Here is a 24,928-nt window from a genome sequence, read left to right as displayed (position 1 = left end):
ACCCAAAGTTTTGACAAAGCCACTTAATTCCCATCCATTCCGCCCACACGTTTCTTCCCCACCATCCCCCCACCCACCTTCCTTGATCTGTGCCCCCATCCCGTCAGCCCCCCCACGCACTCCGATACAATACCCCGCTGGCAAAATATTTCGGCCAAAAAAGCGAAAACCAATTTGCGTTGACGGCTTATCCGGCTTACTCCGTGCTCGTTACGGCTGAGACCGCGATGTTCGCAGTAGGGCGCCCTTAACAGATGCGGGCAGTCGGACCAACGCTGGCTCTCACTGGCTCACTTCAGGCTTTCGCAGGCACTCAAAGCCCCCGCCCCCCCCCCACCCGCCCGTGCCGACACCCCCGGCTTCTCGAAGAGAGAAGCAAGCACAATGTGGCTGGCACAAGCTGCCCTCCCAAATTCTCACCCCACCGCCCTCAATGCCGCCACACCTAAGGGCCCTCCGTCGCTATCGCCTAAAGAATTGCATGCTCCATCGCAGCGAACCGTTTCACTGCGTACACGGCCGTTACTTCGTAGGGAGGTGTAATGTTACACGCTTAAAATGCCAGCGGACGGAATTTGCCCAGCTGGGCATGTTGTTAAATACATTATAAATTACATACAAAGACCTCCACCCCCATGTGTAGCCTTTAACAGACAGTTGGGGCAAGTGCTGTTCGCGAGGAGTGCCTGTGAAGGACAGCACGGCACACGAAGAGGTGGTGGAGTCAGAACCACACCGGCAGCCTTTATCTTCCCACTACCAATGTGAACACACCGCATCAGGTATGCCTTTAAGGCTAAGTCGACATAGGCGAGGTCCAGGTCAGCAGTTCCGGGGTGCAGTGCGCCAACCACTGCGCTGCCGCTCCCCACCTCCACAAATATTACACTTTGTGTGCTTTATGTTTCACAGTGTAGTGTAAAGATCCCGTGACGCCATCTGCAAGAGCAGGCCATTGCGTGTTGGCTCCAGGCTACAACATTGGAAAAATGACACCGCAAATTACTCAACTGGAATATACGGTACACAGCAAGCATGGCACCCGAATGCAAACAAAAAAAACTTGGCAGGACCCTCCTGAAAAGGAGTCATGAGACTCGGGTAGATTTTCTGGCCAAACAAACATAATTGTAATCAAGCAGTTTGATTGACAAGTGGCTGTATATTATTATTATTATTGTACTGTAACGTGTGTCGCATAGAGGTGGAGTAGTGGCCCAGTGGCTAGCACACTACACTATAAACTCAGAGATGACAGGTCACAGCCAACATCAGAGCTGAGTGATAACTGAAATGATATTGAGCCTCCCTTCTTCACCAATCCGCACTGACCAGCGTGGTGAAGTATGGTCAAACAACTCCACGGACCAATACGATATGGGAAGCCCCTTTGTTTTTCAACGGATTGACCATGCATTATACTTTTATCACAGAAAGCATTAGCATATCTGAAAGCGAACAAACTACATCGGATAGGATCACAATTTTATTTATATATACGTGGTTTCTTGCTCATTAAAACACTGAAATATCTTACACCAGCAATACATTATGCTGTACGCATATACGCACTGGGAGGTTTACATATGAATGTCGTGCACATAAATCGACACACAAATTCGGGCGAGGTGTGGGAGACATTGAAAAATTAAGCGCAGGCAACGGTAATCCATTATGTTTTATTTTTTGAAGGAGACAATTTATTATATTGCAACAGGAGAGCTGTTTACATTGTGGGCTCGTGATTTATTTCGCAATTACTCTGCTGCAAAATTCTGAGTGCGTTCATAATCAGCCCGTAAAAAAAAAAATCAAAAGCAGAAGAAGAAAAAAAAACTGGGTAACGATTTATGGTTAAAGTAAATGATAATGAATAGCGTAAACAGCAATGAATGCCTCTGTACGCAGGGCGTTTGATATATTCGGGCTGATAATTCATTAATTTCGCCCGTCACAGATTTTGAATACCGCATGGCTACGGGGAACATCGGCCGTCCCGATCTCTTCCATGAACTCACACTTTGGCATGGCATCCTCCTTAGCAGGCGGTGGGTAGGTTTCGCCGAGCTCTGCACGTCCGAGCGATTACCTGCTTAAATGAGCACTTAAGTGGTGCTCATCGTCTCTTTGCAGCCCTGAGCCAATGCTTTGGAAATTCCACACGAGTTCCATCGGTTGGACAACCACCGTTGACTTCCCCGCGAAGTGGAATGTATTTCATAGACAGTGGAGGGATGATGGAGTGAGTCAACCTCCAACCAAGGATTTGAACTCACAACCTCCCCACTGTGAGCGCTCGCTCTAACGGTGACCCACGTGGCCAGCGAGAGTTACAGGCTACACGCTCACAGACACAGTACAATTTACAGCTATACAGCGCCTATGTATGTATGTTGGACGTCTTTGTAGACAAGCGTGGTAATCGGAGGTGCGGGGGAAGGACAACAAACGAAACACAAAGCAGGTCTGAAGAAATTAGTTTTTTAAATTTCGATTTAAAAGTGCGTAGCTCCAGTGGCTTCCTAATATCGGAAGGTAGAGCGTTCCAGACGGCCGCCGAAGCGCATCTCAAAGCGCGTGATGCAGACACTTCACAGGGAGGTGGGGAGGGGAAACTTCGTGCATGAAAACAAATGTGTCTTAAGTCTTGAGTTCAAGGGGAACAGAATTCCAGACAAGCTAAGATCATATCCACCCGGTCACCTAAGCATTGCCGCTTTATAAAAAAAAAATAACATCATCGGCACCACTGAGGGGCTGGGTTCGAATCCAAGCAGCCGCATGTGATTAAACTTAGTCCTCAAACTGTAGTAAGTTGATGGCTTCAGCCCGGTCACCAATGACCGCACAACAAAACCCCCCATCAAATTATATTTTGGTTCTGCACTTAATGTGGCTAATTTCCAGCTCTGATAATGAAAATATCGTCGAGACCGCGATGCGATGAACCTCACACGCATCTTCAGAGCAAGCAGCAAGTGCTGCTGCCCTTTTGTTCTGTGTGTGGACCAGACGTTACCTCGAGGTAGCTCTGAGGTAGCTCTTTGAGATCCGCTTCCTTGGGATGTTGGGCGGTTGCACTCCTCTGCAAGGAATTCAAAAGGATACGTTGATTAGTGACATGACTCTGGGATGAAAACAAATGTGAGGAAAAACTGCAATGAAATGAAATCGTATCGCAGGAGCACAAAACGCAACACACCTTAAACAATTGCTGCGAGAAATTCGTCTGCTCGCGCGATTGAAGTGAATCAATCTTCCCAATCAGTAGTCCTGAGCTAGTAACATGCGAATGCGGAATCTCTTTCACAGTCACACCGTGCCTAAGTATTATCAACATTGGGCACACTGTTGCATTATTGTGTTACCCGCTATTTGCGGCATTTTAATGCTACCGGTTCATTTCTAGATAATTAACTTTACGATGCACATCAATTTCTCGAATTGGAGCCTGCGGTAGGTTTTGCTTGTGTTTGCCGTTAATAAACTTGGATCTAAATTAGCAACTAATTTACGACCGTTCAACATCGTTAGGTCTTGTTTAGCATCACATTTCAAGGGAATATCTACAAGTGTTATCTTCAGTGGAATTTGCACGTGGCACACGTTATTTTTAAAATTTATATGATACATTTTGAATGATAAGCTTAGATAATATCAAACATCAATTGAAATTAAACGTCAATAATTATAACAAAAACAATGGACCGCCCCGTTGTCAATACAATGATGGATGAAGGCCTCCCCCATTCTGTGTTGGTCATGGGGAGAAATTTGATCATACTTTACCATACTGGTCATGGCAGATTATTGAAGGGGTGTGGGAGGACCAGGATATCACTCATGTCAGCCAGGCTGGGAACCAAATTCAGCTCTCGGGGATCACAGCGTAGTGCGCACACCACCGACGCCAAAACCAGCGGCGAATATCTGAGCTGGTCCTGGGCCTCCCCCTAAGTCAACCGGCCTTCAATGAGTACCTTGTGCAGTGTGAAAAATCAACAGTGGGAAGACAAAGACGGCCGGGCAAAGTTCTGACCACACGTGCACCGTGTCGGCCTTAACAGGTGCTCGCGAACAGCAATTTCCCAAACCGTCTGTGAAAGTCTCTACGGAGACCACTGTCGTGGCACGAGAGAACACACAAGCGTGACCCCGCTATGCAATTACATGGTGCCAATGGTTGGGCCACATCTGCTTAAACCACTAAGGCCAACCTCTGTGTCCCAGAGCATGGCTTCAAGGAAACAAGACAGCGAAGGTGGTTCGTGATCCGTTCACCATGTCCAGCCAACCCCTTAACAACCATCCACAACGACTATCCACCACCACCACCACAACAGTGTGAGAGGTTTTCGACATATAAACGACATTATTTGTATTGTTGTTATTATTATTATTACTTCATGGTTTGCCTTTCTATGTTCACAACATTGATTTGCAAAACAAAAGATTCACACACAGGTATGTAAGAATGCTGCGTAAGTAATTAACAAAAACTAAATTTAGAGAGCTTTTTCAATTCACTGCTGGATGAGGGCCTTCCAATGATTGTGTCGGTCATGGGGGTTGCTTTACCGTACCTCACCACGCTGGTCAGTGCGGGTTGGTGAAGGGGTATTGCTGACAAGCAGCCAGGTGGTTGAGCCGGAACCAAAATCACCCAGCCCAAAGCTCTGCAGGCCTCTTTATATTAAGGTGTTTTCGGCCGATTAATGAGTGTGTATACGCGTGGGAGGAAATCGGAGCACTCGGGAGAAAGCCCATCCGTGCGTATATATTGCAAAAATGTAACGTATACGTACAGAGTACGCATTACATCATACAAAAGGGTTCCGCTTTAACGTCCACTGGGGACTCGTTAATCTACTCGGAACATGTTCAGCTCTCAAGCGGAGCCGCGTGCCACCTATGCAAGGGCACACGTGATCATTCTGGGTATTGAGCCAATGTTAGGCTGCTTTCTCTTACATTTCACTGCTCAGCTTCTGATTTATGCTGTGGAAAAAAATCGGACTGAGCCACAGAATAAAGGAAGACGGTACACTATAATGCTCTAATTCCCCACAGATATTATCTGGCTTTTTCAGAAATTGAACCCAAACCTCCGTCCAAACTGGCTTTGCGACAGAGTATACCAACCGCCGAGAATTCCTCCGAACATAATTGAATTAGAACCTCTAATATGATTCCACAGAAATCTCTCCAGGATTCAAATTAATTCCCTTCTCTGATTAATGTATTTCCATAATAAATTATATTTTACCAGGGCCCTATCAGCATATATACATATTTTATTTTAATTCTTCAGTAACAAGCTAAAATGTTATGCTCGGGCTAACATTAATTTAAGAATATTTAATGACACCAATGCATTGCATCTGTCTTTCTCTCAACGTGTGCATATCCCATTCGTGGCGTTATAGTTGCATCACTTATTTAGGCTGCGTGACCTACCCCGTGTATGAAATGCCAGTGGCACTCACAAAGGCACATTGGTAGTTGAAACAAAAAACCAAAACACATATCATTTCCATACAAAACAATAAAACGCAATGCTCACACACCACAGACTTAATGCATTATTCATGAACCATTAACAAAGCCATTAATGCATTAAAGCGCGTGGCAACAACACACATTTTCATAATGAATTTAAAAGCAAACTAATCCATGGCAACGTGATCATTATTATTAAGGTTACGAATTTGGCATGGAAATGTTTCCGCTGAAATTCATGACCGAGGTGCGGGGTGGAACAAAAAAAATTCAGATTTTAATAGCCCTGAGCAAATCCAGTTTTTTGTTCACCTAATCTAATGTCTGTCTAAAGCCATCTCCAATATTTCAGACTCTATTCACATTCATGGGGAGCTGCTGCTGGTGCTGCCTCGGTGGTGGTGTAACGGTCAGCACACTGAACTTGAAATCCAGAGGTCGCCAGTTTGATGCCAACCTCCCAGCGTAGCAGTTGAAACAACGGGGCACGTTTACCCCTGCCAGCGAACATTTCATGTGCGTTGTTTACACTACGATGTTTTGTCGTGATTTAAATGATTTATTTTCATTTATTATTATTATTTTATTTCAATTATTTTTTACCTACGTGGCTCTTTCTATGTAACTTTGCCGCAGGGGTGGGGAACCTTTTTTCTGCCAAGGGCCATTTGGATATTTATAACATCATTCGCGGGCCATACAAAATTATCAACTTAAAAATTAGCCTGCTATATTTGGTCAAACATTTAATTAACTCACCCCTAATGTGATGGCTGGAACTGCTTCTCTTTGGCGAGGCGTGTGATGTTAGCTGCTATCGATGATGTTGCTACTCGCAACTGTTTTTCCAGGTTTGCTCCTAGACTGATTGAATTTCGAGTCCCGCCTGCGGTTGCCTTGGCAGGGCCACACCAAATGATTTCGCGGGCCTTATACGGCCCGCGGGCCGGACGTTCCCCACCCTTGCTTTACTGAAAGACCCAAATAATATTAATTCCTGAAGCCACGAAAGCTTTAAGTCAACTCTCACCTTTTTTTCAAAATGTTCCGCCAGCGTGGAAGAGAAGGCTAAAAACACCCTCGACGGAGACTGCTCGATGGAGTTTCCCTCTTCCGCAGGGCTGCACTTTCACGCAACTTAAATTCACAAATTTCAGTCACCGCGGTGAGCTCCGCGTGCCGAAGCCGTGGCCGTAAACCGTCATTACCGCACGCCCTCCGACAGCCAACGCGAGCGTTGGCCTGTCCCAAGAGTGCGTCCCGCAATCGGCTGAGTGCAACAGTTTCCACAAGAGTGGTCGCGAGCCTTCAGAGGAAGCGGCGTCTTTCAAAGGCGGAGGAGAAACGGTGGCAAACCGCCCCAAAATAATCGGTATTTGCTTCGTAAGTTGAAGCGGGGAGTTCAATAGGTCGAAAGCACGGTAGGTTTGGAGCTGCGACAAAAAAAAAACCTCATCTGATGGAAGGGATTTAATTTCTCGTGAATAGCAATTATCTCAGCGCAAACGGCTATAATCCCTATTGTGCAAAAATGGCAGGTGTGCATGATTTAAATAAATGAGAGAACTCCTCTCATCCTTTGCCCTATTTACCGGGTAAGTTCCACGGCAGCTGTTGTGTCTGGAAAAAAACCGCTCTTGTCCGCAGCCCTGTAACTTTAGATTATCCGCGGGGTTATTTGCGATTTTAATTTTTTACCCTGCGGATAAGAGGTGTCTGCGATACTGGCCCCTTGCATCACCGATGAGAAGATGGGTTCTAATGTAGAATGTCACGTGTACTGTACATCGATGGGTTCTCGCCTCGTGAAATAAAGTCGAGCTATACATTTTCTGCTTAATATAGACACACTTGCAACTCTCTTCCACATCACCCCTCTTTCCCCACTGTCGCAAACACATCATCCGTCGACCATTAGCATCCTCACCCATTCATGTTATCATTATCACCACCACCACCACCATCATCGTCATTACCATAATTATTCCTGGGTGGTTAAAATGAGCACCACTGTCAATGATTTGTAAAACGTTCACAGTAATTTGAAGGTCACTTTCTCCCTGCCATAGAAATGTAGACAACTTGGGTTGATGAAGACCAGCCACTGGTCATGCAAGTACAGAACAACGTGAGCGTTGTGTTGAGAACGTTCCATCTCCATTCGTGTCATGTCATTAGACAAAGAAAAGCAGTGATCTGGTGGTTGTCTGTTAGATTGGAGTCAATCCCAATTCATAAATTCACCAATCTGGACTTCTCCACGCCCATTTCCCAAATTCCTTCTTTGTAAGAAATGTATTCTCCACAGTCACGCGAATGATTATTTTGTGTAATGTGAACTAAGGGACCGTGTCAAACAGAGAGGGTTCTTGCTCATGAACATCTTGGCAGTTCGCCAGCATTGATGTAAGCAGGCCTGGCTGCTGGTGAGACAATACATGTCAAAACCGGCCCAGAGTTTTTGCTTGTGTTGAACAAATATTCCTGAAGTCATTGCACTCCCAGAAGGTTGTGTAAGGGCTTATGGGATGTGTATTTTTTTTGTATGTGTAGGGACAGATATGTGAAGGAGGTATAGTATCTGCGTATTAATTGTGTTACTTATACCCCCCACAATGATGCTGATGAATATCATGTCTTTCATTTAAAGAAGGATCCATTATATTTGCGTGTGTTGCTGGCTGTGAACTTCAGTGGACATTGACGCGATCTAACCGAAAAACCTCTATTATGTTTCGATTTAAAGCTTTCGTGACTGCAGGTATTCAGCTGTCCTCACCTGAGGACGGCTGCTTGCGTTGTGGCCGAAACGTCGTGAGAATTATTTTATTATGTTTTATTTTTATTATTTTATTACTTCCCTTCTACGTGACTTTACCGAAAGAACCACGAAGACCTCTATTATGGATATTGTTACTTTATTCTTTACGTCTATTTAAAATTGTAATTATCGCTCTCGATTTCAAACAAATACATTGCACCTCTATATACACGCATTACATCTCAATGACCATGCAGATATCGTACCGTAACGATTCGCATAATCAGAATTACGATCGTTCATTCGAAAGTTACGCCCCTTCTTTCGCTATCAAGTCGGAGTTGCGTCTCGGGGAAGACGGATTAGTGAACGACTTTACTCACGATTGATTTCATAGGATTCAGTCAGGCAGCAAACGAGATGATTGTTAACATGAACAAGGATCGCTCGGCAAAAACAAATGTCTCGCCAGAACACGACTCTCGGCCGTTTTTAATCGACGCGATGACATCCACGAACAGCTAAACACAAGGTACACGGACAAGATGATCCCTTCTCAACTACACTTACCGATGAGGTCAATTGCTGTGAGCGACACAACCACGACCAATTCTCAACATTCGTCTCTGCATTGTTCATACTCTTCCACTGCGCACAGACCGCACAGTCGGTGCGCGCAAAGCAAATTTCTACCCACGCCCCAACCATACAACCACGTGGCAGAAGATATTTAGGGCCACACACACACGCGCACACGGCACACGCGGCACACGAGCCGCGTGACAGACACCGCAAGCACGCAGACTTCTATTCCCTAAGGAGAATTTGCCTGAAGGGCGAGAGAGAAAGAGTCGGTGGGGGGGGTGAAGAGAGCGAGGCTTAAGCCCTGTAATCGCAGCGTACAAACCGCCTTCCGGGGCATCGCTCAACCCCATCTGTCTGGACGGCTCTCACGCCGCGCGCTCACCACAAAGCGGCATCTCAGCGGCGTTCCTGGGGATCAGAGCGGTGGCGAGGGGGGAGGCTTCCGTGAAGAGGACACAGGCAACCCCCCCCCTCCGCACGGAGTGAGTTTCCAATCCGCACTACGACCGGCAGCAGTAAGCTGTAGCCGCCTGCATAACCGCAGCCGTCAATTTCCATTAGCGACAACAATTGCCCCTTCAGAGCATTCAAAACATCGCAGGCGTCAATGTCAAAGTGGCCCGGCGCAGTGGGAATCACTTGGCTCGCCACACGAAGCCAGCGGTGTCAATTCCACATTTCCCGGAGCCGGGAACGTCTATCCTTAGGGCAACCTGTGATAGCACAACAAGGCGGTAGATTCATAATGTAAGCACCACACGAGGTTTTTATGCTGAACGAGGCTTTGTAAATATAATGTTGAAGCATTTTTACATATCGCTTTGGCATGCTAAACCGTACAATCGATTCAAAATATTTGTCGATTAAGCTGGATTAAGGTGGTTAAGACCAGCTAATTAAAATGGATTGAACATTGTCACCAAATAGGGACACGCATGAATCGAAAAGGATGAGGGGACACTGGGCTGTGATGGAGGTGGCTGGATTCGAGAAAACGATGATTTGACAAGTTGTTGGAAATTGGCTCTGAAATTTCACCTGGTTTGTGTGCTGATGAAATATGATAAGCAAACTCATTTGGCCAAATTTTCATTTTGACGAATGGTCATTTTCAATTGAATTATTGGCAAAAATGTCCCGATGTTTCCATCACCAAGTGAAAGCTTTGCAGCCGTTCTGTCAACACGTAGATCGGGACCAGCAAGCATTAATCAAAATGATGCCTCATCATCAGCTGCGAACTATCCACTGCTAGATGAAGACGTACCCCAAGTCTTCGCCATGATACGACAACGGAGAGAGATGCACGTTGGAAATGACAGCGACAGGAAGGGTAACGCGGGGGATTGGAGAGCGTATTTAAAATGAGAAAGATCGTTGCGACTGTTGGGAAACGCAAACGGGCTTGGTTCGACAAGGCACATCGCTGGAAGAAGGTACAGCCAATGGCTGAGACTGCATGCACGTATGGTGAACTTCTTTCGCGGTGAGATTAGCCCACGCGTGCGAGTGAGACGGACCGTAGCATCGCAGGCTGATGAAGGATGGCAACGACACGGGGGGGGGGGGGGAGGGAGGTCATCATCCAGCAGTAGATAGAACATGTTGAAGAGGTTGCTTTAGTTTCTGCAGGCGGAATAAAGATATCGCAGTACACTGTGTTTCCCCACGGTCCTACGGTCCAAGAGCTGGCCAAGGCCACGCAGTGCACGGGTCATTTATAAAAGCGCTCTTTAATTTATCGGTTTACTTTAGTGGTAATGTAGTTACTTTATAGGGCAATTTTGTTGTTTATTATCGAATGCCTTAGTAAACCCCCCCCCCCCCCCCCATTAGCACGCATATGGCTGCCCACGTTGAGGTGCTGTTGGTTTTATGGAGTGTTTTTTAAACAGGTGTTGTTATACGAGCCGGCCGCGGCTCATTTGGCTTCTGCGGCCGTCTGGAACGCTCTTCCGTCCGACATTAGGAAGCCACTGCAGCTATGCACTTTTAAATCTTCGAGATTGAAAACTAATTTCTTGAGAGCTGCTTTTTGGTGTTTAGTTTGTTGTCCTTCCCCCGACCCTCCGATGAGCACGGTTGGCTACGTACGGGTGCGAAAGAAGTTCTACATACATACACGACGAAGAGGACGCGGAGTGTGCGGCCTCTGTTAAACATTTCTACGAACGCTACCTCCATTGGCACAAGGCAGTGGTGGTGCTAGCCGTAAGAAAACCAAGTACAAGTTTAAGGCCCCAAATGAATGAAAGGGCAACCGAATCATGGAATAAATAACAATTAACCAAATATCAGCTCGAACTCAGATCGGAATAAACATTAAGATCACATTGATGTTCAAAACGCAGCCTTGAGATTGATTGTTTCAAGACGTAGGGTAAGCCGAAGAAGGTTTCTAAATGTCTTTTGTGTCCTTGTTGTGCTAAACGCTTTCAACGCGGAGCAATTTCGACTTGACGTCGCATCGTCGCCGCATCTCAAGACGCCGCACAAGGCAGCGGGGGACATTCCCTGCATCGTTGGAAAAAAAAAATTGACGTACGGGGGAAAAAACAGCGAAACAATTAAATCAGACTATCGTGGAGCGGTGGCTCAGTGGCTAGCGCACTGCATTGTGGACCCCAATTGACCTGACGATTCTGTTGAGTGTCTTTTTGTTCTTGTTGCTAAGTGTGCCGGTGACCCGAGTTGGGTTCCTGACCGTGGCTCAATCTTTACTGCACGTCTGTGGAAAGTGAGCTTCATAGCTCCTCCAGTCGAAATAAAGACTCTGATACCAAGCCCGCACCGCGACCTACAACGCTAGAGGGGTGGGTGGCCTTCATCCAGCGGTCCATTGGCAAAGGACTGTAATTTACAACAACAGAAGTCTCTTCATAATTAAACGCACGTCATAGAGATTTGGAAAAAAATAGCAACAATGTGGAATTGTGTCAGCAGCTTGGACGCCCGAACCCCCCTTTATCGTTCTAAAAACGTTCTTGACGCCAGTGACTTGTCCTCACACAGCAGCTGCTGCTGCTGCTGCCATTCTCACGAAGATTCTTGAATAATTATTCAATATTAACGATCAGCAGTTCCACTGCTGGATTATATTTTTATCCGCCTGAGGACGACTGCTTGTGTTGCGATCGAAACGTCGTGATATATTTTATTTTATACCCACGTGACTTTACTGAAAGAACCAACGAGCATGGATTCCTGCAGTCACGAAAGCTTCAAATCAAGATTGATTGTAATAACGGTGAAAAACTAGGACAGACAACTCGCAACCAAACATCACGATAATAAGTATGTGCTGAAGTTTTTGATTAAAAACGATTTTAAAAAATGACAGCCGAATTGACAGAAATGCAAATCGCGAACGCGCACATTTCGTGGATGTGAGGTGTGCGGGATGAATGTGGTTGCCCTCTGATTTCTAATTAGATCATACCCCGCTTTTCGAGAGACAGACACGGTGGTGTGAATTTTAATTAATCACTCACACTGAGGGAGTGAGTTCAACGCTGTAAATCATTCTCGTTACAACTCTTGGCCTATTTCAGACAAGATGGAGCAGCCTTCAGAATAGCATATGCAATACAGGGTGTTTCAAAATAATCGACCCGATTTGAAATCGTTATATCTTTGAAATTGGGTCCATCATTTTTAAACACCCCGTATAATATCACATACACACACAGACATCCAAAACGAGCAGAAATCAACGATGGACGTCAAGTTGCCCCGCAGAAGCGAATCATTCCTAGTTTTGGCTTCATTAGAAAGCAACTGAACAACAGGATTATATTTTTCGTGTGTTTTGTTTTGACTAAGCGTGACCGTGTGTTCATAAAGTAAAGGCGGCAATCCTTGTTCCTTGGTCATGCCCTTGAAGCGCCAGTTTCCCTGGAGTCAAGATAAAAAAAAAGCCTTTGAGTGAGCAGGAGATGAGAGGAAGAAACCACCACCCCACCCCCACCACGTGGAAAATCATTCAGTGCCTGACCACTTGAGCCGACCATCACTCCCTCGGGAGGGACCTGCCATTTTCCACAATTCATGGTGACTGCCGAAGCTGCCCTAGATCACGGAGGGCTGGAGGAGGAGAATCAGGAAACTCCAGGGGAGCGATGGACTGGGAGGGGGGGGAGGGTCCTGAAATTTCAAGCTTCTTAGATCGGACTCTACTGCATAACAAAAAAAAACCCCGACCTATTATCTCTGGTAAATATCAATTAAACACCAATTTTCGGGGTCTCGAGGGTGGAGGGTGGAGGGTGGGAGTGACGACCCGAATTCGTTTCCCGCTCACGGCCAACATTGCTGGTGATTATCCGAACCGGTCCTGGCCGTTCCCTAGGTCGACTCAGCCTTAAGTGAGTAACCTGGTGCGGTGTGGAGTAAGCATCGGTACTGGGCAGGCAAAGGCGGCCGGGCGTGGTGCTGGCCACCCACCCATCCCCTGGTGTGCTTTTCTGGTCTTCACAGGTGCTACTCGCTAAAAGCACTTGCTACAACAGACTCTTTCGGCTATACGGGGGATCTTTGTCTATGGATGTAGTGGAGGGAGGGGCTTCCTCAAGCAGCCCGCCGATAGGCGGGAGGGGGGAGGAATATTGGGGGGGGAGGTGGGGGATGAGTGCCCCCGCCGGCGCCTTTAGGGCGGCGTCTTTAGTGGGGTCGACCAACGGGCTCAATTTGAAAGAAGTCGTCAGAAGCCCCGTGGGGCTTCGCCTGGACCGTGCCTCGTTTGGCGGGCGCCGTTTGTTGCTGGCCACGGGACTTTTTTTTGGGGGGGCGGGGGGGCTTTGCTCAATAACCACGTCACAAAATGAATAAATTCCGAAATAAGGGAACCGGCAAACGGTACTGGAAGCGGTTTCGCAAGCGCTCACGACAACAACACCAACAACACGACAACACAATCAAAACGTTCGCCAATAACACCGTGGTCCTAAAAAAAAAAATGGTTCCAAATATACAACGGGCGACGTGTCAGTCAATGATGTCCCTTCTGCAAGGCAGAGAGAGACTTTTGACTTTTAAACAACTGTTATTGCCGCCAACAGCAACATCACTGGAGGCGATGTCGATATGAAATACGGTCACCAGCAAACAAATGAAAATAAACGCTACAAATCCACGCGCTGTGTCGCTAAAAGCACCGCGCACAACACGAAATAAAAGTCACGTGGTGGTGGTGGTCATCGCGCACGCCACGGTGACGAGCGAGCGCTTCAGCAGGTGAACACGAGGGTGTCGCGCACGCCACGGTGACGAGCGAGCGCTTCAGCAGGTGAACACGAGGGTGTCGTCCACGCTGAGAGAGCTGCCTGGCAATCCGATTGACGCGAGCGTGACTGTACCATTGGCGCCGGGACGCTGTGGGTGCTCGTGCACCACCTCCCATCGACGAACAAACAACATCGCTGCTGCATGGCGTGGCCTGCCGCGCCATTCGTTGATGCGGCGCAACAATCGAACCGCCAGCGCGGTGAGAACGAAAGAAGGAAAGAACCCCCCCTCCCCCCCTCCTAACCTCATCCCACCCACGTGTAGATTCAAATGAACAATCGCCGAGCACGACGACGACTACGAGGAGGAGCATTTTATTCGAGCAGTGAGCGGTGGCGGCGTTTTGGGATTCAGGCCACCGAGTCCATTCACCTGCGCGCGTGCCCTCGCACCGGCTTGCCACGTTTGTGAGAGCGGCGAATTAAAATGACCCCCAGCGCGAGAACAACAACAGCAGCAGCTACAACAACAGCAGCAGCATCGGCGGCAGCAGCAGGAGGAGCAGCGTCAGCGCGGCGCGCAACGGCGAGGATTCCGTGGCACCGCAGGCGTCTTCAACGCGACAATACAATTATCGTGGCGACACACACAGAGACACACACCCCCCTCCGTGTAGCCTGTAACAGACTGTTGGGGCAAGTGCTGTTAGCGAGTAGCACCTATGAAGGTCGGCACGGCACACGAAGGGGTGGGTGGCCAGCCACCACGCCCGGCCGCCTTTGTCTCCCCAGTGGTGATGTTTACACACCGTATCGGAGACTCGTTTGAGGCTGAGTCGACCTAGGGGAGGCCCAGGACCCGTTCAGATAATCGTCACTGAGTGTTGGCCGTGAGCGGGAATCGAACTCGGGTCGGGGCGCTAACCGCTAACATACCGCTCCCCACACACAAAGACAAAGAACCCCAGTATAGCCTTAACAGAATGTCAGGGCAAGTGCCGTTTGCGGGCAACCTATGAAGGCCGGCACGGCACACGATTGAGCGTGGGTGGTCGGCACCACGCCCGGCCGCCTTTGTCTCCCTAGTTGTGATGTTTACACATCGTAGCAGATACTCATTTGAGGCTGAGTCGATCTAGGGGAGGCTCAGGACCTGTTCAGATATTCGTCACAAGTGGCAGCCGCGAGCGGGAATCGAACTCGGGTGGCCGGGTTCGTACTGAAGGACGCTAACTGCTGCCCTACCGCAGTCAGAACACATGCACACACACACAGAGACAAAGGTAATCTGTTTAGCCAAATAAACGATTGTGGAGAGTGATGTTAGAACGCATCTATTAAGAATGACACAGCACACAAGTTGGTGGTGTGGCTAGCACCATGCCTGGCTGCCTTTGTCTCCTCAATACTAATATTTACAGAGCCTATCAGATACTCGTTTAAGGCTGAGTTCACCTAGGGAGGCTCAAGGTTGGTTTAAATATCACTCTGCACTGATGTTAGTCATATCCGGGATTCAAACTCAGGTCACTGTGTTCGTGGTGCATTGTGCCTCCCACTCTTCCGCACGCACGAACAATGATATGCAATGAAAACAATGAAAGTTATGAGCCCAGGAAAGCCTCGCCCAGTCTCATGAATATTGTTCCGGAGAGTCCTACATTGGGATGTTAGGCCAATCACACGAATGGGCGTTTGCATTTCACCTGGGAGGAATCCAGAGAGCCCGGAGAAAACGCAGCAGTGCGTACAAGGAGGTGGCTCACAGCACCGCCACATTCTGACCCCGTTGCAACTCCCCTTGCCTACAACACCTGGCATGCCCTGGTGGTCACCGATCCCAGCACTGACCAGGCTCGACCATGCTTAGCTTTTCCGGCACCTCCGATTAGCACGGCTGGCTACGTACGGTGCGAAAGAAGTCCGACGAACATACACAGCTCCTGAGATCCAACAGGGGCGGGTACATTCATGATGATTTAGTCTTGGGAAAGAATATATATATATATGTGTACCATTTACTGCCTTTACAGAGATCCTCGGCTTAACGATGAATGTGCGTCATTACCCTTAATGTAAAAAAAAAACCCCACGAAATAATGGAGAAAATTAACATCCATTCGTTTACATTATTAGCGGAGCAACCTGGGCTGATTGATCACACACAGCTGTGGAAATGTATTAATATATATTTATTTATTTCCCCAAACAGGACGGCCGCGCCTCCCGGCGTTACCCAGCCCATTCATCACAGACAACGCGACGACGCGCTGAGTTTTTCCAGGCGTGATGGAGGAGCCCCATCGCTTCGTTCAAATGACCATGACCTGCCCAAAGCTACCACTGCTCGCAGGCTGAGATGCAACCGTATCCCCCCCTCCCCCTAGCCCTCCTCGACCCCCCCCCCCCACCGATTTCCACCTCCCCTACTCCCCCCTCCAACCCACCCCTCAGAGGTCGCAACCGGGTACCCGATACCCGTACCCTACCCGATACCCGTACCCGGCCGGCTACGGGTACGGGTAGCCGTTTGTGACCCTGGTGCGGCCGGGTACGGGTACGGGTAGGCCGTGAGTCACTGGTGAGTAACCGTTTGTCACTCATTTCGGGTAGGGTACGGGTACGGGTAGGGAACGGGTACCCGTACCCGGCCGGGTACGGGTACCCATTTGCGACCCTGGTGCGGCGGCCGGGTACGGGTAAGGAATCAAAACCTGTTTGCGACCTCTGCCACCCCTCCAGCCCTTCTGCGACGGCCCAATATTGGGTCACCAGTGATCGCCCAAGTGCTGCGGTGAGTGTGTCACGCTGAAGCCAACAGATTTGCAACAACAGCGTTGGACATAGAGTGTCAAATTTAACAACATAAACAAAGCTCGGATTAATATTTATGGATTTTTGCGCCTGCGCGGTAGATCAGCGGTCCCCAACCTTTTTGGCACCAGGGACCGGTTTCGTGGAAGACAATTTTTTCCCCGTTTTCAAAGAAGCTCTACAGCGACTAAATTTTTATTTAAAGCTTTCGTGACTGCACGGATTCATATTCTTGGTTCTTTCGGTAAAGTCACGTAGAAGGGAAACAATCAAATTATAAAAATATAAAAATAAAACAAATATAAAACAAGAAATATACTTTCCAGTGACGTTTGTTTTTTTACTCATTTTGGCTGCTAGGGGTTAGCAGCTTGTGGGCTCACCAAAACTGTGATTGAGACAAGTGCGCAGTGCGGGAAAGAGGCGCGGACGGAAGTGGTCAATAAAATAATTGGCGGGTTCCACGCGCGAACTCACCGCTCTCACCTCCTGCTGCTGTGCGGCCCGGTTCCTAACAGGCCACGTGACCGGTAGCGGCCCGGGGGTTGGGGACCCCTGCGGTAGAGCGAGCGGCTCGCAATCAGAAGGTTTCGAGGCGAAATCCTGGATGGGGGTTGACTCAGTCCATCATCCCTCCGGGGGTTCATACAATTCGTACCGGTGCTTGTCATATGGATAGACTCGCCCCTACCATAGGAACGGGGAATTTCCACCACTGGCTCGGGGCTGTAAACGAGCACCGCCTCGATGCGCATTTGAGCAGGAAAGCACCTTGACATTCGGACGATGAAAATTCCAACCAACAGTCGAGTTTTACGCTCAACAAGGAGGCAAATCGGAAAGGTGACATTTCGGAATCCCTCTGCCGCTGGGCCACGTGGCCAGTCTTAGATGTGCTCGTTTCCGAGGACTCACGAGCGCGCCCAGCCGTCACGAACATGACAAGCAGCTACGTGGCACGTAACAACGGGGCGTGCATGAGATTCAATTAACCCGGTGGTCTGAGAGGCATATAAAAATCCATAAGTGTCGCTCATCGAGGCCTGGGAGCCGACTGGCGCGTCGCATTCGAGCGGCAGCATTTGCGCCAAAATCAATGTCATTTTTTATTTATTAAAAAATATATACACTTATATATTGTTTTATTGTATTTCAATAAGAACCCGGTACAGAGCATGAACCGCGATGCAGAGAGGCGATACGGAAACTCCACGCGGCCACGGTGCCAGAACTCTGCGTTCCGGGGTCGAGAGGAGGGAGGGCGATTGGTCTCAATGCCCTACTCGAGTGGCGGACACGAGTGGGGAATCTGTACTTGTGTGTGTGTGGGGATGGGAAGATGGGGGGGGAGCAAGAACTTAAATAAGAGAATAGAAGGAGCGGGAGAAATGAGGGGGGAGAGGGGAAGGAAAGGGGGTTTTTTAATTGTTATTTTTTAATATATGTTGTTTGTCTCTTAACTGTGATTCCTAAATGGGTAATTGTTAGTTTTAACGGGAGGTTAGAAACACTCAGTCTGTGCTCTGCAGTTGCCTTGGTGAAGAGTGGGCTAGGATTTGCTCAATCCTGGCCAGCTGGCTCCAGAACGCAATGAACAACAACAAGGGGACGGCCGCTTTTCACTCCGCCGAACACGCCGTTCGAGCGGAGACACCGCGGAGACAACGTGGAGACAACACAGAAAACGCGGAGACAACGTGGAGACACCGTGGAGACAACGTGGAGACAACACAGAAAACGCGGAGACAACGTGGAGACAACGTGGAGACAACACAGAAAACGCGGAGACAACGTGGAGACACCGTGGAGACAACGTGGAGACAACACAGAAAACGCGGAGACAACGTGGAGACAACGTGGAGACAACACAGAAAACGCGGAGACAACGTGGAGACAACGTGGAGACAACAAAGAAAACGCGGAGACACCGCGGAGACAACGTGGAGACAACGCAGAAAACGCGGAGACAACGTGGAGACAACGTGGAGACAACGCAGAAAACGCGGAGACACCGTGGAAACAACGTGGAGACAACGCAGAAAACGCGGAAGCACCGCGGAGACAACGTGGAGACAACGCAGAAAACGCGGAGACAACGTGGAGACAACGTGGAGACAACGCAGAAAACGCGGAAGCACTGCGGAGACAACGTGGAGACAACGCAGAAAACGCGGAGACACCGTGGAGACAACGTGGAGACAACGTGGAGACAACGCAGAAAACGCGGAGACAACGTGGAGACAACGCAGAAAACGCGGAGACAACGTGGAGACAACGTGGAGACAACACAGAAAACGCGGAGACACCGCGGAGACAACGTGGAGACAACGCAGAGAGGCGGATACAACGCGGAGACAACGTGGAGACAACACAGAAAACGCGGAGACACCGTGGAAACAACGTGGAGACAACGCGGAGACAATGCGGAGGAGACGTACGCTGTGCAGCTCGCACGCACAGCGTGCCGCGCGCGACTGGCAAATGATGACGAACGGCCATTGTCAAGAAAATGTTCTTAAACATTTGTAGGAATCGTATCCCTCATTTTTTGTACGTATATATGTGTCTGTAGGTGGTTGGTAAGGGGTAAGTATGAAACCTTATTGTCCCTTCTCCACCTACACCCTTCGCAGTTTACGCGAACTGTTACGATTCGTATGTGTGCATCAGTGTTGATCATCCTTCGCACCGTACGTAGCCAACCGTGCTAATGGGAGGTGCGGGGGAAGGACAAATATTTGGGGTATTAATTATATTGTTATTCTTTTTTGTCGAGGTTTGAACGGATGCATTCGCTTCGATGAGTCCGAATAGCACGTCGACAATCGCCTTCAATTAATTTCACTCCCCCAAATCCCGTCGAATCGTACACACACCCACACACTCACGATTCGTTGCAAGTGATTTGTGACCATGATGATCTTGACTTTAATCGACGAATCCGTGCGTCTTTACATGCCAAGTAAGATTGCATTTGGCGGTGCATGGTCTTGCCCCGGCCTATTTAATCCCCGAATTGCAGCCTCCACCCCATCAAGGGTACTTCATTCATCCAGCATGGAGCTGCTCATTCACAGCCTAAAGTTAAACGCGAGACAGCAGGGGTGGACGCCTGTTTCGTCACCCCAAACGTGGAACGGATGTGTCCGCCGGGGCGAATTCGAAATTTGTCCCGCACGGTAACCACGCGTCAGCCTAGACCGCCCCCCCCCCCCACAATCGAAGGCTTTTGTAACTCACTGGGAAGGGTGCACACGCAAGTGGTTTGTCAGCCACTGGACTGGAATGAGACGGCATGGTGACTCACGCAGTCAGCAACCAAAGCGATGGTTTACTTAACATTAACAGACACGCTGTTGCAAATATCCGCTTATTTGTTTCGATGTATAATTTTTGCCAGAGGGGTTTGTTTAACCGCTCTGTTTATTTATTAAACAAAATTATCATAACGTAAAAAAATAATAATACATATATGCGTGCTCGCTTGAGCTTGTTTGAGATAGCGGGCGGCTGATAACGTTACGTATTTATTTGGTATCCGAGTGCACGCTAGCTGCCCGGCAAAACGGGGGGTACAGTGCGTTTTTTGTGCGGTCATAATGCCCGAGAGAGCTTGGCGAACGCTTCCCATCATCACCCCACCACCCCCCCGAACTAATTGAGCCCCCGGCCACGGTCGGTTTACACTCGGGGCGCCCATTGGGGATGCCACCTTTTCCGCTGTAGACGGAAACCCGAAGGTATTTGTCACTCAGCACTTAGTTTCCACCATCTAACATTGCAGCGTTTACTCCCAGTCGTAAAGTTCAACGCAATATCGGCACCAGATCTCGGTACAAAATCACTCCTGCCACCCACACACAGATGCCAATACCTGGATTTTCTGGGTAAAAAAACCCAGACATCTGGCCACCTTAGGCAACAGAAAGGCTTTCAGCTCGCGAGCGGCCTGTGGGAGCACTGAAGCCGCCCTCCCTGTGTGTCACTCACACCTCCCTCCCTCCCTTGATTTTTCCCTGAAGCTGCCTGGGTAGACCCTGGCGAGACGTTTTCCACATTCGCCATGACGAGGGCTTCATTTCAGCTGGGGTTATCCAGGGCTGAGCTCCCAAAAATATGTCACCACCTGCAGCCCTGCTCCCGCCCCCACTAATATTTAATAAAGAGAGTAAATTGGTCATATTTTAAAACAAATGTGTATTGCAACTCAACGCGAGCCGGTACAATAAAACGTGGAGGGGTGTGGATAAATGTATTATTTAAAATAAATTGTGGGATGAAGTGAAAATGCAAAATATGAGCGATAGACCTCACACTGACTGGCACTGGATTGGATTGACAAATGGGCTGCACATATTATAATTACCATTACGTTACAGGAGGTGGCTGGGTGCCCTTGTCAGAGTACTCAGGCCAGCACTGGGCTCAATTTCAGGCAGCCACCTGTGATTAAAACCAGGCCTTCAATTTGTAGCCACTTGATGGCCTCGGTCCTATTCACCAATGATGTTATAACTCCACCCCCCCCGCCTCGTCACCCATACATCCCCCCAGTCAAGTTAATGTGGTCTTACACCGCATTCGCTTGAACAACTGCACTGAAAGTGAATTATAAAATCGGGTATTAACGGAGACGCGATGAACACGCTTCACGGGGGCATTGAAAAAAAAGGCGCTTCCCTCGTGTCAAAACGAGAGGCCCCTTTGTGGTACACGACCAGCTGAGAAAGAGAGCTGCAAATGGAAACACATTCATCTCAGGACAGGATACCAATTTTGCAACTGTAATAACCCTGGCACGGGGAGATGGTGGGGAGAGCTCACCTAAAAAAAAAAAGAAAAAAAGGTCAATACGGTACACCAATGGACTGGCTTAGTGAGCGTGCTTTGTATAATTGTTCAGATTAGCCCGAGCGGAGGCTTGTCAGTGTCTCTTAAGGCTGCGAAATGGATTGCAGCGAGCACTGCTTTTTCCTACTGCAGGTCGCCCGTTCCGCTTGGAGCCGGCTGATATAATCAGACTGCACAAGCGCCCGGCCTCTGGGGATCGCATCGGCTCGATGAGATGTGACTCGTTTGTTTGCCTTCACCGAGGGTCAGCGAAACAAATAGAATATTTAGAGTGCCCGACGACAACACACCGAGCAAAGCTGTGCAATCGTGGCTGCATAGCTTGCTCGATCGGTACACATTTTTATTTTGCGGAACAATTTTCGGGGGGGGGGGGGGGGGTGGTTCTCCGCTTCACGGAACCCACATTTCCAGGGACTGTGTCCGGCGCCGGTGCTTGCGATGCACGGCAACGCTTTAGGAGCTCCTCTCGCGGGGACACCTCCGCTGGGGAAAAAAAAGAATCGGAAACCCCCCCAAAAAATTAGACCGCGTCCTGTTTACAAGGACGACCGCGCACGGTGCAGGCTCTCATCTGCCACGTGACGACTGGTTCGGTGTATCTGCTGCTGCTGCAAAAAAAAAACACATCGTGGGCTACTTTTAAATCCATTGAGCGACTTCTCTATGTTTGACTTTTTGAAAACGCCGCTGGTATTCTCTTATATATTCTATTCAATGCGTGGTGCGGGTACCCATGCCATCCTGTTAAGCACGGCGTGTGATTAAAGGATAAAATGGTGCTGAATATATGAATTGCGCGGCGGTGAAGCGGTGCAGGAAGAAAACGTTAGATCGACGATGTTGTTTTTGCTGACGATACAGTCCATGCAATGCATTGTACAGAATTGCGTCAAAAGAAACGATGCGTGCCATGTGTTAATTAGTTGCGAATGAGATGCTCCCTTTGCATTTAGGCAAATGGTGAAAATAATCAAAACGGTGCAATCGAGACAGAAACGAAGACAGTACTGACGAGGCGATAAAAATAAAGATTTTAAAAATACACACGTCTGAATCAAATCGTGAATTCAGATCATGACAACCGAAGAAGCCCTGTGACGTTACACGCCTAGCACCTTACATACGATGGCAGAGGCGGGACACGCAAAAAAATAATACCCCGGCTATTTTACACGGGAGATCCGTGGTGCCGTGAGCACAGCAGCAGCAGCAGCAACAGCAGCAAAAACATCAACATTGCAGAAAAAAACAAGAACAGTATGATCCCCAAGGGATACTGCACAACGAGCAGCCCGTCGCGAGTGTAAGTGTCACGTGAAAAGTGAGGTTCAGGTGCACGCAAGCTCTATATATTTCAGCCTAACAGTGACATGGAAAAACACAGTGCGGACCAATGCGATACAATTATGAGTAGTATTATTATTTTTATTCCAGGTTCCAGACACCGTTCCCAATCAAACGCGAAGTCAAATTCTTGACCAAAACGGGCAGCCTCTGGGACGCCACGGCGATGAGCGCGGCCGATAATAATTATTATAAACGTGGCGGAAAGTGAGGAATACACACACATACCATCCTTGTCACCCCGCCCGGCCCTACTCGCAGCCGCCACAAAGCACGCGCCTCGCACCACACACCGCGCGCCACGCGCCCATCTCGTGCCTGCGCTCCACTCTGCCCCTGGGAAAGACGCAGTCGCCTTGCGTGCGGAGGCAGCGAGCGAGGGTGGTGGTGGTGAGAAGAAGGCTGAGTGCACTGAGCAGAAAGGAGGAGGAGGGGAGGTGTGAATCCTCCGCTAGAGCCGTCATGCAATGGCAGTAATTAAGGCCAAGGGTTCCTAGCCTCTTCATCTAAACATTCCCCCTCCCTCTCTGTCCCCCCCCCTCCCCCCCAAGGCATGGCCTATTCAATGCCCTGCCGCCACTGCCCCAATTCCATCTCTCCTCCTCTTTATTTCCCAGAAAGATTTGGGGAGTGAGTGAATACGCGGCATTGGAATTTGTTTGGGGTTTTTTTCTCTGCTCGCTCGATCGCTCTCGCTCTCTCTCTCATCTCTTCGTTCCAAGCTGGATTTGGGTTGCGCCAATGGCTTCGCTTTTGTGAGATGAAGAAATCTCGCCACTCGGAGCTCTACAGCTTGACGGAAATCACCTCGTCCCGGCAGAGATTGGCGCCGGGAGATATCGCGGAAAGTTTGTCTGAAGTCACATCCTCACTGAGGGCACGCCCTACACCAAGGGCACACCCTGTATACGTCCTGCAAGCTCTGCTAATTCTATGGCATTCAAAACACCGATGTTAATTCGTACACCTGTGATAAGGCAATTAATTAAATGCGGTAGCTTTGTTGGGCAGTCATTGGTGACTGGGCTGATGCTGTCGACTTGACGCACACCTGAGAAGCTCGTTTAATTTAATGTTAATGTGCCATTTTATTGATTTTAATGTTGCATTATTATTGTTATTAATGTAAATTTTGCCATTTAATGTATTTTCTTGGTGTGGTCTGGGACTGTTTTTGTTTTTGCTGCCTTGCCCAACCGTGAAAAATCGGACTTATATATTAATGTATTCATCACTAATATATATTGAGTTACCTGCTTACCATTTTCTCGATTTTGCACTCCTATCGTTTTTGTTGTATTGTTTACCGTTCTAACTTGCTGACCCGCCCCTACTGCCTCCTGCAGTTTAAATCAATATTCTGGTTCTGATTAAGCACCAGTGGCTGAAGCTCGGATTCAAACCCAGCATCCCAGCTGCTCGGGCCAGCTCAGTGTCTCTGAGCCCTGGGCCACCTCTGACCACCTCAATGCACTAAAATTACTACCAATGCATTGCCACGAGATTACCAGCTTACCAGCCTACCTTGCAGCTTCTCTAATAACCTACCAGTCTGCCTGTCAACCTAGCTACCGACCAGCTTACCTGCGAACCTCCCAGTTACCTACATATCTACCTACTAACATACCAGCCTACCTATAAAACCAAAAAACCCATCAACCTACCTAAAGACATATTAACCTATCTACCTACCCACCTACACCGTCAACCCATCTACCCAATGGCTGGACTAGCATGGTTGGCTACGTACGGTGCGAAACAATTTCAACATACGCAGCCTGAATAAAGAGCAAACCAACTTTTTGACAAGAGGTATTTTCGCGTGCAGTTATTTGAGACCAGGCGGAGA

Source organism: Lampetra planeri, chromosome 22 (assembly GCF_965212315.1).
Source record: "Lampetra planeri chromosome 22, kcLamPlan1.2.h2, whole genome shotgun sequence".
NCBI lineage: Eukaryota > Metazoa > Chordata > Hyperoartia > Petromyzontiformes > Petromyzontidae > Lampetra > Lampetra planeri.
Note: the sequence above shows the minus strand (reverse complement) of the source record.